Below are 14,799 nucleotides of genomic sequence, written 5' to 3' on the forward strand. Positions count from 1 at the left end.
GTTGGTTGATTTTTGATACAGGGTTTCCCTGTGTTGCTCTGGCTGTCCTGGAACTCACTCTATAGACCAGGCTGGCCTCGAAATCAGGGATATTTCTGCCTCTGCCTCCCAAGTGCTGGGATTAAGGCATGAACAACCACTGCCCAGGCCAAGGTTAATATTTTTAATATTAATGGGTATTCCCTCCAATATGGCTATATTTGTATGCATCGTGAATGTCTGCTTCTCACAACTTGATCAGCCTTTTAAGTTTAATTATTTAAGAGCTTCCAGAGGCCTGAATATGTGGAGGTCCCTGGAATATTGCCTGCTAGAAAAAGCATGGGAGTTACACAGCTCTTCTGACAAATCTTATTCTAACCATCTTTTTTCATTGTGTGTGCATCTGTATCCCTTGTAATACCCTTTATAATAAGCTAGTAAAAGTTAAAAATAAGTTAATATTTATTTTCCAATGTGATAAGAATCACATTGACTTAATTTGAATATTTTCCTGTATGTATAGGCATGTATATGTGTGTGCATGTAACATGCATGTGTGTATGCCTGTTTGTGTGTGTACGTGTACCCTTATGTGTGTGTTTGTGCATGCATCGTGTCATTCTTCCATATCTGAGTATCATTCCTCAAGAGTCTTTTGCTTTATTTGAAGCGAGGTCTTGCATTGGCCTGGAACTTAGCAAAGAAAAGCTCCTGACCAGGGAGATCCCAGGGTCTGTTCTCCTCAGCCACCCATTTTTATGTAGATGGTATGACTGTGCCAGTATTTTTTCACATGGGTTCTGGGGGTCTAAACTTAGGTCTTCACCCAAACAAGGCACGAAGGCACGTATTCTACCACACTGGGCCACTAACAACCCCCAACTTTTGTTCTGAGACAGGCTCTCATGTAGCTCCAGCTGTCTTACATCCCTCCACAGTTTAGACGGTCCTTGAACTAGCTTCCTCTATTCCCCTACCCACCAAGTTCAGTCATGTCCACATGGTTTTGTTTTTTTGTTTCATCTTGTTTTGGGTTTTTTTGAGACAGGGTCTTTGAACATAGTCCTGGAAATTTGCTCTGTAGATCAAGGCTACCCTCAAACTCAGAGATCTGCCTGCCTCTGCTCCCTGAATGCTGGGACTAAAGGTGTGCGCCATTACACCTGGCCAGCTGTTTATCTTTATTACATTTACCTGTCTGAATATGCCTGCGTGGTGTGTGCAGGTGTACGTCTAATGGTGTGGTTACTGTGGAAGTCAGAGAACGATTTACAGGAGTCAGTTCTCTCCTTCAACCACAGGTTCTGGAGATCAAACTTGAGTCATACGGCTTGGCCATGATTACCCACTGAGCCATCTGCTAGCCCTAACTTTTTTTTTTAAAAAAAGATTTATTTATTTATTGTATATAAGTACACTGTAGCTGTCTTCAGACACACCAGAAGAGGGCATCAGATCTCATTACAGATGGTTGTGAACCACCAAGTGGTTGCTGGGAATCGAACTCAGGACCTCAGGAAGAGCAGTCAGTGCTCTTAACCACTGAGCCATCTCTCCAGCCCTAGCCCTAACTTTTTAAAAATAGAATCTCTACAGGTAGCTCTAGATGACTGGCTGTGTGGACTCTGCAGTCTTTGAACTCAAACAATCTTCCTGCCTCTATCTCCCTAGGTTATACTCCTTGGGATTATAGGTAAGCACCAGCAGGCCTGATCAACGATGTGGTCCAAACCCAGAGGTTTGTGCATGCTAGCTAAGCACTCTAACAACTGAGTTATGTCCACAGCACCCTCCACATCTGACAATCCTAATCGTGATGGAGTTAAGATTGAACATCTTATTTTGTCTTTAGGACAGTGTCCCAGAATAGCTTGAACTTCTGATCTTCCTACCTCCACCTCTCAAATGCTCTATCTCCCAAATGCACCTGTGTGCATATAGAGAGAACTCTGGCCAGCCTCAGGTGTCAGTCTTTGGGATGGGATCTCTTAGTGGAACCTAGAGGTCCCTGATTAGCTACACTGGGTGGCCAGTAAACTGCAGGGATCCACCTGTTTTTGCCTTCCTAGTCTTGAGATAACTGGGCCTTTGAAGTGGATTCTGGGGATTGCATTCTGGTGGATAGGGCCTTGCAACTGGCACTTTATCCACTGAACTACTACTCCAGCCCCTAACTCTTCTTTCTTCTGAGACAGTTTCACTATGTAGCCTAGGTTAGCTTGAAACTTACTATGTAGCCCAGGCTGGCTTAGAACTCACAGAGATTCATCTGCCTTTACCCCCCAAGGGCTGGAACTAAAATTTCATGCTACCTTGCCTGACTCAGCCCCTTACTCTTTGTATTGATGCTGTTGGCATTGTTGCCTCCTTAGCTACAGAGATTCCATTTTAGTCTCCATTTTGTACTAAGCTAAATTCCCAGGAACAGTTTCCAGCTCAAATGTTCTGGATGAGTCCAAGCCACAGTATCCTGCTCTAGACTTCACTGGTTGGCTTCCAGCCAGGGCCAAGACCACAGCTGACCTGAGTTCTGATAGGCTGGCCTCATTCAGGTGAAGCTATCAAGTAAACCACCTGAGACACTTGATATGCAGAAGACTACTTAAAATACCAGGTGTGAAATACCAATGTATGTGTGAACCTGATTGGATACCCCCTACCCCACCTAGTCTGTGTTGTCTTAAAAAGTTGTTCTGTTCTGCCCCTGGCTGACACAGTTTAGATCCTGAGCCCAGCAGTCTCCCTGATATATCAGCCTTTGAATAAAGAAACCTTTTGCTGGCTCAAACATGGCTTTCATAGTGGATTATTCCCAATATTCTCAGACCCTAACATTTGGGATCCACTATTTTGAGCTCCAGGATCAGCCATTTGAACATTTGAACTTGGTCATCAGAGTAGCCTCCGGAGGTGAGTGTTGGGAATTTCTGAATTGTTGGCACCAGTTCTGTAACCCAAGAAAGGAAAATCCAGACCCGGTATTGCTCCTAAGGTCTAAGGTCGGAGGGGTGAGACAAGAGTGGCTGAGACTGCTGGTGGGTCCGGCTGAGTCTCTGATCCTGCAGGCTCTGCTTGGAGGAGTCTGAGAGCTCTGGTCTGCAGAGGGAGTGACTGAGACAGCAGTAGCCTGTCGACTCCCTCAGAGGGTATAGCTGAGGCTGAGGCCACAGGCTTCTCTCAGGAGAGCAACTGAGATTCTGCTCAGTGACAGACTTGTCTTATTGACAGCTACTCTGTACCCGTTTCATCCACATCTCCTGTGTCTTGGTTTATGGCAGGGCCATATTCGTTGTTGTCAAGTCTGTTTGTTTATACTTTGTTGTTTGTTCTTTGGTCTTGTATTGTAGCTCTTCAACATTTCAAGGATTTCCAAAAGAAAGCCCAGAAATCCCGAGACTGTCTTCCCCCCGGGAAAGCTCAGTACCCTCTGCCAACTTGAGTGGCCAACCCTTAAGGTGGATTGGCTCAGAAGGGCACCTTTAACTTGTTCCCATTGCACTCCAAGCCGAGATCGTCGGATACCCAGGCCACCGAGACTCTGTTGTGGCCTGGGCCCTCCTCCCTGTGGGATCCCCGAAATGGCTCTTCCTTCACCTCCAGGGCCAAGAGGAGATGCCCCCACCCTCAGCCCTGTCAAGTCTCAGGCACTAGTCCCCCCCACCCCCGGTTTGAGAAAGAAACCCAGCTGTTTCTTTATGCTCTACCCTCGGCGGAGGCAAGGGACTCCATCCCCTCTCCCACTGGCCCTCTTTATCCCAAAATTCCTGTGGCCCAGGACGCAGCTATAACAATTCTCTGGCTGAGGGCAGAGGACTAGAGCTTTCACCAAAACTTTCCTCCCGCAATCTGTTCCTCTCTTCTCCTCACACCCGTTCTGGCTCAGCTAATCAGCCGGACGGACGCAGACCCTGCAGAGCTTGTTCTTTTCCTCAGCACGGCTCCCCAGGTGCAGGGAGGAGGACAGGATGGGGAGTTGGGGGGGTGGTTGAACAGAGACCCTATTGGGTTTATATCCCTTTTAGGACTAATGGCAAATATAAATTGAAAAATCAGAATCGCCCTTCTCTAAGAAGCCCTAAAGCATGATTTCTCTTTGGGAAACGAGTTTTTCACACCCACCAGCCCACCTAGGATGATTGTTACAGACTCTTTACACATGAAGAGTGAGAGGGTCCTGAAAGAGGCCAGGAAACTGGTGCTGGGACAGAGATGGATGTCCATCACCCTGCCTGTGGTCATCGAGGCTGTCTTCCCTTTCTTCTGACCAACTCTGGAACCCCAACTCTGATGAAGGTATGGAATCCCTGAGGGTCTATCATCAGACTATTGGGTGGTCTCCAGACCGCTGCAAAGTGCCCTACAAATTTATCTAAGACTAGCTAGGAAATGCAGGAAGTCCCTGACAGCCTTTCTGGAGCAAATGATGAAGGCCCCTGGCACTTACTTGCCTACTGATCAGAGGCAGAAGAAAAGAGGAGAGCTTTCACTGCTTTTCTATAACTCAGTCAGCTATTAGAAAGAAACTCCAGCGAATGGAGAGTTGTGAAGACTAGTTAAGATCCCTACCAAAGTATCTAATGACAGGGGGGATCAGATAGGCTAGAAAGACTGCCAAAGACATGACGGCAGCCATGAATGAGGATGCCAGCCAGAGACCTTGGCTGAGGAAGGCCCAAGGGCAAAGAAGGGAAGGACCGACCACTTCTCCAGCAAGACCAATGTGCCTATTGCAAAGAATTTGGACATTGGCATAAAGACTGCCCCAAATGAGGAGTGGAGAAATCCAAATCTAGGGTTCTCTACCTTGAGAGGGACTGAGGGTACCAGGGCTTGATTTCCCTCACCAAGTCTAGGGTAACCTTAAGAGTGGAGGGAAAGCAAGTTAACCTCTTGGTTGATACTGAGGCTCAACTAGCAGACTTACAAAAATCAGGTGGGCTGCTGACCTCCCAGCAGAGTTAGATCCAAGGGACCACAGGTCCTACCCGTAGACTACTACCAGGGAGGAGGACCTAGAAAAAGTCATTCACCATAATCCCTGAACATCTTTACTCCCTGTAGGTCCAGACCTGTTACTAAGGGCCCAAATAGTCTTCTAAGAAAGTGAGATTGCTATAGACCTTCCTCATGAGGGGAACAGCAACCCAAGTCCAGGCATAATCTTACATCTGGAGGAAGGGGCACCTCCTTAATCCTGAGGCCAGAACAAAGAACAACAAAGAAAGCTCACTGTTAACACAATTACAGTCTAAATTCCCACAAGTCTGGGCTGAAAACAGACCACGTGGCCTAGCACATCTAGCCCCAGTGGTTGTACAAATAATACTAGGGGATGAACCCATTTGGGCCAGACAGTATCAAATGTCTCTGGAAGCTCTGGGAGGCATAAAAATTCATATCAACTGCCTTAGAAATGCAGGAATCTTAATCCCCTGCCAATCTCCTTAGAATACCCTCCCCTTTTCTGCCAGTGTGAAAGACTGGAACCAATGACTTCAGACCGATCTAGGACATAAGGGAGGTAAATAAACAAACTGAAGACATTCATTCACTCAATTGTGCCTAACCCTTACACCCTGTTTTAGCCCTGAGAAACAGGTCTATATGTATTAGACCTAAAAGATAATTTCTTCAGCATCCCATTGGCCAAATAAAAAGCTAGCTAGCCCTTGTTTGCTTGGATGGACTAACCTGGACACTGGATTAATGGCCAATTGACATGGACACACCTACCATAAAGGTTTAAGAACTCCCCAAACCATAAGGGTTTAAGAATTCCCCAACCCTTTTTGATGATGCCTTGCACATGGACCTGGGTGAGTAATCTTTTGACTCTCCCCAGGTCACACTTCTACGACATGTAGAAGACTTACTGATTGCAGCGGACTTTGGAGTAGTATCAAGTGTCCTCTAAGAAAGACCAGTTATCCCCTTTTCTCTGTGGAATCACCATGGCGGCTGGGACCCTGTACACATACTCTGAAAACCGGAGGGCTTTCAAGGCCCCCATTGCTGCTTAGTACAGCGGGGTTCAGGTCCGCGTGCTCTCCGCACCACCCCACTTCCACTTTGACCAAACCAACTGCACCCCTGAATTTTTCCGAAAATTTCCTGCCAGCAAGGTTCCAGCATTTGAGGGTGATGACAGGTTCTGTGTGTTTGAGAGCAATGCCATCGCCTATTATGTAAGCAATGAGGAGCTGCGGGGAAGTACTCAAGAGGTGGCAGCTCAGGTGGTGCAGGGGGTGAGCTTTTCTGACTGTGACATCCATCGTCCCTCCAGGTAACACCAGGGTGTTCCCCACCTTAGGCATTATGTACCACAACAAACAGAACACTGAAAATGCAAAAGAGGAGATGTAGCAAATCTTGGGGCTGCTGAAGACACGGACTTTTCTGGTTGGTGAGTGAGTGACACTGGCTGATATCTCAGTTGTCCGCACCCTGTTGTGGCTCTAGAAACAGGTCTTAGAGCCTTCTTTTTGCCAGGCCTTCCCCAATACCAACTGATGGTTCCTTACCTGCATTAACCAGCCCCAGTTCAGGGCCATCTTGGGGGAAGTGAAGCTGTGTGAGAAGATGGGCACAGTTTGGTGCTAAGAAGTTTGCAAAGAGCCAGCCTATAAAGGATACCCCAAGGAAAGAAAAGGGTTTACAAGAAGAGAAACAGGAGCTCCTGGCTGAGCAGATGGAGGGAAAAAAGGCAACTGCCCCAGCTCCTGAGGAAGAGATGGATAGGTGTGAGCAGGTATTGGAGCCAAGGACCCTTTCACTCACCTGCCCAAGAGTACCTTCGTGTTGGATGACTTTAAGTGTAAGTACCCCAATGAGGACACACTTTCTGTGGCACTGCCATATTTTTGGGAGCCCTTTGATAAGGATGGCTGGTCCCTGTGGTATGCTGAGTACCGCTTCCTGAAGAGCTCACCCAGACCTTCATGAGTTGCAACCTCATCACTGGAATGTTCCAGCGATCAGACAAACTGAGGAGGAATGCCTTTCCTAGTGTTATCCTCTTTGGAACCAACAACAGCAGCTCAATTTCTGGTATTTGGGTCTTCCGAGGCCAAGAGCTTGCCTTTCTGCTGAGTCCAGGTTGGCAGTTGGACTATGAGTCATATACATGGCAGAAACATGGTAGTGAGGAGACTCAGACCCTGGTTCAAGAGTTCTTTTCCTGGGAGGGGGCCTTCCAGCATGTGGGCAAAGCCATCAATCAAGGCAAGATCTTCAAGTGAACACGTCTTCCCAGTTGCCTAGCTGCCTGCACCTATCCTTCAAGGGAGATGGGGGTCATTAAAGGAAACTGAACATTGAAAAAAAGAAAGACTAATTATGCACCAGAACAGTCATGCATTTGAGCTCTGACCTCAATAAAGGTGTGAGATCTTTGCCTCTCAAAAACAAGCTATCCTAGGGATTGCTACATTCCTCACCAAGAAGCAGATCTGCGAATTCTTGGAAACTGCAGGTTTCTGCCAGTTGTGGATCCCTGGGTTTGCAGAGGTGGCAAAACCTCTCTATGAGGCTACCTAAGGGCCTTAAGGTAGCTCCCATGGACTGAGACAGAGGAAAAAAGTTTTGAAGATATTAAACAGGCCCTACTCTCAGTGCCCTCATTGGCACTGACAGATATTTCTCAACATTTCCATTTGTTCATGGATGAAAAGAAAGGGATTGCAAAGGAGGTGTTGACTCAGAGACTTGGGCCCTGGCATAGTCCAGTGGCATACTTGTCAAGGAAGTTGAACTGTGGCTGCTGGATGGCCAGCATGCCTGAGAAACACAGCCACCAAAGCTCTAACAAAAGACTCTGATAAACTGACTTTGGGACAAAATTTGATTATCAGTGCCTTTCATGCAGTGATGAGCCTATTAAAAATCCCACCTGATAGATGGCTGACTAATGCCTGGTTAACCCATTACCTGACTCTTCTACTAACGCGGCCTAAAATAACCTTTGCTCAGTTTGCTGCTATCAACCCAACTTCTTTGCTGTCTGAAAATATGGGAGAGCCCCTTCTGACTCCCATGATATCCCATTTCCAAAGTACATGACCAGATTAAACAGACAACAGACTGATCTTCCTGAACTTGGAGATGCAGCAATTTCATGAAAAATGGGGAAAAGGCTGGCTGGAGCACCATAGTTACCCTGGAGGGGACCCTTCAGGCCAAGGCCCTTTCCCCTGAAACTTCTGCCTAGAGGGCTGACTGATTGCTCTATGACCCTTGAACTGGGAAGGGGGAAGAGAGTAAACATCTACACGGATAGCCACTATGTCTTTGCCAGCCTCCATGTACACAGGACGATTTACCAGGAAAGGAGGCTCCTTATCACAGAGGGAAAGACTATCAAAAACAAACAGGAAGTCCTCAACCTATTAAAAGCCGTCTGGGATCCCAAACAAGTCTCCATGATACATTGCCCTGGACACCAAAAAAGAGACTCCACAGAGGTCATAGGAAATAAAAGATTGGACCAGCCCAAAAGGAGGCAGCCAAAAAGTCACCTGACACTGTTTCTGCTGCCAGCTCCCACCCTGCGAGGGGTCCCACCTACTCAACTGAGGATGATGACTTCATCTGGAAACTGTGCCACGCTTCCACCAAGTAAAGGATGGTGATTCATGGCTGACAACTGCATCATCCTGCCCCAAACCCTGGGGAGGACTTTGATCAAACGACCACATGAGGGTACACATCTCAGTAGAACTAAGCGAGCCACCTTCCTGTCTAAATTATCTCATGCCCTCCTTGAATCCCATTCTCCAAGATGTTTGTTCCAGATAGTCAGCCTTGCAGGCCACCAATCCAGCTCTCACACCATGACGAGGACCTGGAAGAAGGGAGAGAGGTACAGCACCAGGGATTTGGGGGGGGGGTGTTGTTGTTTGCTGTTGGTTTTGTTTTTTGGTAATAGACTTCACTGAGGTAAGATGTTTTGGATACAAGTATTTGCTAGTACCAGTAGACATTTTCCCTGATTGTCGGAGGTGTTTCCAACTAAGAGGGAAACTGTCTTACTGGTAGCAAAGAAATTCTTAGAGGAGGCCATCTCTAGGTTTGGGATGCTACAGCTCTAGGCTCAGACAATGGGACAGTCTTTATGAGATTCAGGATCTGTCAAAGATACTTGGGGGGGGAGGGTCAATTGGAAACTTCATTGTGCCTATCACCCTCAGAGTTCAGGAGAGGTAGAAAGGATGAATCAGACCTTAAAGGAGACCTTAACCAAATTAACCCTGGCAAGGACTGATGGTAGACCTCCCCTTTGCCTCTCTTATGGTCAGGAATGCTCTACACACTCAAGGACTGGCCCCTTTATGTCTGGTAGACCATTCCCTCTCACTCCTAAGTTCAAATCAGAGATGTTGACGGAGCTGCTGAATTTTGTTTTGTGTAAGTCAATGCAGGCCCTACAGCATACCTAAGATGGACGGCTCCCGGGCTGGAGACATGGCTCAGTGGTTAAGAGCACTGACTGCTCTTCTGGAGGTCCTGAGTTCAATTCCCAGCAACCACATGGTGGCTCACAACCATCTGTAATGAGATCTGATGCCCTCTTCTGGTGTGTCTGAAGACAGCTACAGTGTACTTATATATAATAAATAAGTAAATCTTTAAAAAAAAAAAAAGATGGACTGCTCCCTCTGCTATGAACCTATATGAACTACCTCCTTTAAAGTCACACAACCACAAACTGGGGACCTTGTCTGGGTCAAATGCTACCAAAAAGAGATGCTGCGTCCACGCTGGGAAGGATCCCACACTGTCATCTTGACCATTCCTTCAGCCATGAAAGTTGACAGAATCAAGTCTTGGAAACAGCACTCCCACCAGAAGCCAGTCTCTTGATGGACAATCCAGGAAATGAACTGTTTAGCCACATCCACATTATCCCCTAAAACCAGGACTTGTCTCTATTTAACCATAATGTCCTCTTTGTTGTTTTCCCTATCTCTGGTAACCACATACCTGGCCCTGATGCCAGGTTAACTAGATGTGGTTAACCTGATGTGGTTAACTAGAACCACAGACGGTGCACTGATAGCCGACACCAATCCTACGCATTCTCCACGTTTCAGACAGCTCTTTGTTCCATCTTTAGTCTGGGTGCGGATATAACACCTTGGAAGCTAACCCTACTAAGCTTGGATTCTACCTTTGTCCAGTTGGTGAATCAGGTTGTGGAGGACGAGATGACTTGTATTGTGAATCCTGGGGTTCTGAGACAATTGTCAGCTCAAGGATAGTAGACTCACCAGACAGCTACATCTTTTTTTTTTTTTTTCCAGAGACCGAGGCAGTTAGCTAAAACTCAGCTGGGAGAGGGGAACTCAATCAGGATCTAAATGGTTAGTCTGGGGCTGGAGAGATGGCTCAGAGCACTGACGGCCCTTCCAGAGGTCCTGAGTTCAATTCCCAGCAACCACATGGTGGCTCACAACCATCTGTAATGGGATCTGATGCCCTCTTCTGGCCTGTGGGCATTCATGCAGGCAGAAAGCTGTATGCTGTATACATATTAAGTAAATATTGAAAAAATCAGTCTGCTTCCTGGGTGGAGAGGATGAACCTAGGGTTTCAGGTTATATATACAGGGATCAGGACACACGCTTCAGAGTTTCCAAAAGTTCTCAGTCCAGAAGGAAAAAGTGCCGATCCCCATCATGCCTAATAAAATTCTCAACCCAGGCTGGGACAAAGGACAGGAAAACACCCCAGTGGGAACAATAGCTCCATCTCCTACATCAGGAGGGAGGTCTGGTTGGGGGGAGTGATCCCTGACCCACCAGGTCAGGATATGCCTGGCTCATTCTTGTCTTTGAGATACACTTTTGGACTCCTGAACTCATCTTCCACAGACTTGACTCAGGACTGTTGGTTACGTCTGGACCCTAGACCCCCTTGCTATACCGGAGTTGACCACCTGGCAAACTTTGGGACAGGGGCTAGAGATATCAAAAATCCATCCCTCGGGGTTGGGGATTTAGCTCAGTGGTAGAGCGCTTGCCTAGCAAGCGCAAGGCCCTGGGTTCGGTCCCCAGCTCTGAAAAAAAGAAAAAAGAAAGAAAAAAAAATCCATCCCTCGTGATTATTCAAAAGAACCACCTCAGGTGTTGCCCCTGCCATGAGGCACACATTACTCTTGGGAATACCTAGGATAGGGACCTGTTTTCACTCTAGTATCTACAACATTGTAACAAAACCCATGAATTGTTGGGGCAGGGTACCCAGTGGTCCCACCCTGAGAGTCCTAGCTTGCTTGCTCCGCTGGCCTCACCCCTTGCCTCAGCCTGGAAACTTTTTCTGAATCATCTAGCATCTTTCTTCTGGGTAACCTCCTTCCCCAGATTTACTATTACTCAGATGAGGGTGGGTGAGAGCACCTCAGCCTTTACTCCCACCACTGGAGATCCCAGGCAATCCCCATCCTGATTCCCATGCTCCTGGATCTTGGGAGAGCTGGCAGTTCTGGAATTGGGGCAGCTTCCCTTGTCACAGTTGACCAAAACTACAAGACCTCGAGGAATCAGACTGTTAGGGACTTAGCCGTTTTGGAAAAATCCCTCAGCCATCTGACCTCCTCCCTAGACTAACTGGTTGAAGTGGTCTTCCAAAACAGGAGGTGCTTTGACCTACTCTGTATGTAACAAGGGGCCCTGGTGTAGCCCTAGGGGAGCAATGTTGTTTCTATTCCTTTCTATTCTATTCCAATCATACTGGAATAGTTAAGTGGGAGCTAAGCTGAGTGAGACAGGTTAAAGGAGAGGGAATAGGCTAGATTGGCTAAACAAGGATGAGTGGAGTCCCTTTTCAACCGGTCACCCCGGGTCTTTAGTAACTGGGCTGATATGCCTTTTGGTAGTTGATAATGGAATGCACCTTGTTAAGGCCTAGGTAAGAGGTTAAGGCCTGGGTAACTGTTACCTGCTTAGCCTGCCATTATAAGGAAATGTTCACATAAGTTTCTGCTGTCACTAGGAAACTTTCTCATGCCCAGGTTGATTACATAATCTGTTATGTTCTGTGCCCTTGGAAACTGATCACGATAGAAGTCAGAACTGCTTTGTATAGTTACAATGAGCTTGGACCTGAGAACAATCACCCAGCAGCACTTCCTGCACCTATGTATAAACTCTTATGGTATTTTCCCTTATAAGCTGCCCAAGGGATGAACCCTAACATAAGAGAAATACCTGCAGTAATATAAGAAACTATTTGGAATAAGACTTCCATTTTGAGGAGGGGTTGAGTGAAGTTTAAGTTCCCAAGACCTCCTTAGGAGCTGACATCCTATTTTCCAGAACGAGACATGTACGTGGGTAACGGCAAGTTAAGACATGAATGTTAGACAAGTCCTATCCTGGTAGACAAGTTAAGACATGAATGTTAGACAAGGCAAGTCCCCTGCCATAGTTGAATACTCCGATCAATGGGAATAGGATACGGGTAACAAAGACACGTTCCTAAGGAAACCCCTATTCCTAAATCCTGATTGGTGGAATAACTTGGCACAGATGTTTGTTTATGTCAAGCTTAAATGGCCTTGTAGGGAGGCTGGAGAGATGGCTCAGTGGTTAAGAGCACTTCCAGAGGTCCTAAGTTCAATTCCCAGCAACCACATGGTGGCTCACAACCATCTATAATGGGATCTGATGCCCTCCTCTGGTGTGTTTGAGGACAGCAACAATGTACTCATATACATAAAATAAATAAAATCTTAAAAAAAAAAAAGCCAGGTAGAACCTTAACTTGGAGTCACAGTTCAGCTCCCGAGCCCAAATCACGTCCCTAGTCTATCAGTCCTAGGCTGTGGCACTCAATAAACTATCCTTAATTGACTGAGATTGGTGTCTAAGTGATTTGTGTAGCGATTCCCAGACCCAAACATACCCTTTGCCTATTAAATTTCATTTCCCACTTTGTGTGGGATAAATGTTAAGTCCATGGTCCTGAGGAGCCAATGTAACCCCTTAGATACTGATCAAGAGTTGACATCAAAGGTTTGATGTGTTACAAGAAAGAGAGAGGAATGTTGGGGGCCTCCTTAGCTACAGAGATTCCATCTTGCATATAGTCTCCATTTTGTACTAAGCTAAAGTCCTAGGAACAGTTTCCGGCTCAAATGTTCTGGATGAGTCCAAGCCACAGTATCCTGCTCTAGACTTCACTGGTTGGCTTCCAGCCAGGGCCAAGACCACAGCTGCCCTGAGCTCTGATAGGCTGGCCTCAATCCAGGTCAAGCTATCAAATAAACCACCTGAGACACTTCATATGCAGGAACTACCTAAAAATACCAGGTGTGTAACACCCAATGTATGCACGAACCTGATTGGACGCCCCCCTACCCCACCTAGTCTGTGGTTTTTGTCTTAAAAAGTTGCTCTGTTTTGCACCTGGCTGACACAGCTTGGATCCTGAACCCAGCAGTCTCCCTGATATATATTTCTTTGAATAAAGAAACCGTTTGCTGGTTCAAACTTGGTTTTCATAGTGGAGTATTCCCAAATTCTCAGACCCTAACAGCGCAAACATCATTTTCATCATTATCCCTCCTATGAAAAAAATTCTCTGTAGTAACCCTAAAGACTCTTAGAAACCTTCCATTACCGGCAGGACTAATCTCTCCTAACAATTTTTTTTTTGTCAAGAGTCTTATTCAAGAACCAGTTAAAACTATCAATGTTCCATCTTTCCTTTAGCTTTTCTTAACCTACTCATTTATATGCAACTAATTTGCTTTACAACTTTAACTCCATTCCCATCAATCAACAGCGTGAAGAGGGAAAAGCAATTTGAAAATTGAAGGAACGCCAGGTGTGGTAGTACACGCCTTTAATTCCAGCATTCAGGAGGGGCAGAGGCAGGCGGATCTCTGAGTTTGAGGCCAGTTTCAGTTACAGGGTGAGTTCTAAGACAGCCGGGGCTGCACAGAGAAACTCTGTCTCAAAAAACCCAAACTACAATTAGGTAATTTGATAATGTACAACCTATTGGCTAATAGTTTTGATTTACATGATTTGGAAAACTCTTGGCTCCTGCTTGGGGCAGGGGTGGGGGCTGCCTTTGTGAGTGTGGTAAGGGAAGGTATAATCGGCATTTGCGAGTATATATATTTTTTGCTCTAGGAAGCTAAGTGATAAAGAGAAATAATTGCCAACCCAAGAGTAATCTGTAAATTGATGGAGTCTGGACCTCCCAGAACTACGTTTTGTTTCTCAATCTGCATTTCATTGTCTCACATTGCACTGTCTAGACTTTGTGAATAAACAACACACTTAATGTGTGAATCCATCTAGGCCCAGGGTAGAAATACGGAATCCTAACGGTGGAATCCTAATGTTTTTATTGTTAATTTTTTTCCTAAGAAGAGTAGGTTTGGACCGGGTAATCTCTTAATAGAATACTTAAGAGCTTCCTGGTGCCGCAGGGTTTTTTTTTTTTTTTTTTTTGCCAGATTGCTGTCTATGTCCAAGGCACTTCCCTAACTCTGAAAGCTCGCAACACACATTCCACAAGAAGGAAGGCCTGGATGCAGTTGTCTGTATGCTGCTGTGCAAAAAGAAGGGTGTGCCTGGTGTCCAGTGTTAGCCAAACACCATCCATCCATCCATTCATTCATTCACTCATTCATTCATTCATTCGATATTTATCATGTGTACTTTCATTGCCAAGCTTCGTTGCTTGCTCATCAGAGGTCCATCATGTGCGGTGCGCAGAGGCAAGAACTTCAGATTCCCAGGCTGGGATCTTCCCTCCAGAACAGCTCTGAGACAAAGAGATGCACCCCTGTAGTTCCCAAGGCTGAGG

At 46.3% G+C, this 14,799-nt stretch overlaps 1 pseudogene; it reads left to right on the forward strand.

The window, feature by feature from the left end:
- The first annotated feature begins 5,742 nt into the window (after positions 1-5,742).
- Eef1g-ps17 (eukaryotic translation elongation factor 1 gamma, pseudogene 17) lies at positions 5,743-7,299 on the forward strand (annotated as a pseudogene).
- Positions 7,300-14,799: the final 7,500 nt, after the last annotated feature.

The sequence above is a fragment of the Rattus norvegicus genome, chromosome 3 (assembly GCF_036323735.1).
Source record: "Rattus norvegicus strain BN/NHsdMcwi chromosome 3, GRCr8, whole genome shotgun sequence".
Lineage (NCBI taxonomy): Eukaryota > Metazoa > Chordata > Mammalia > Rodentia > Muridae > Rattus > Rattus norvegicus.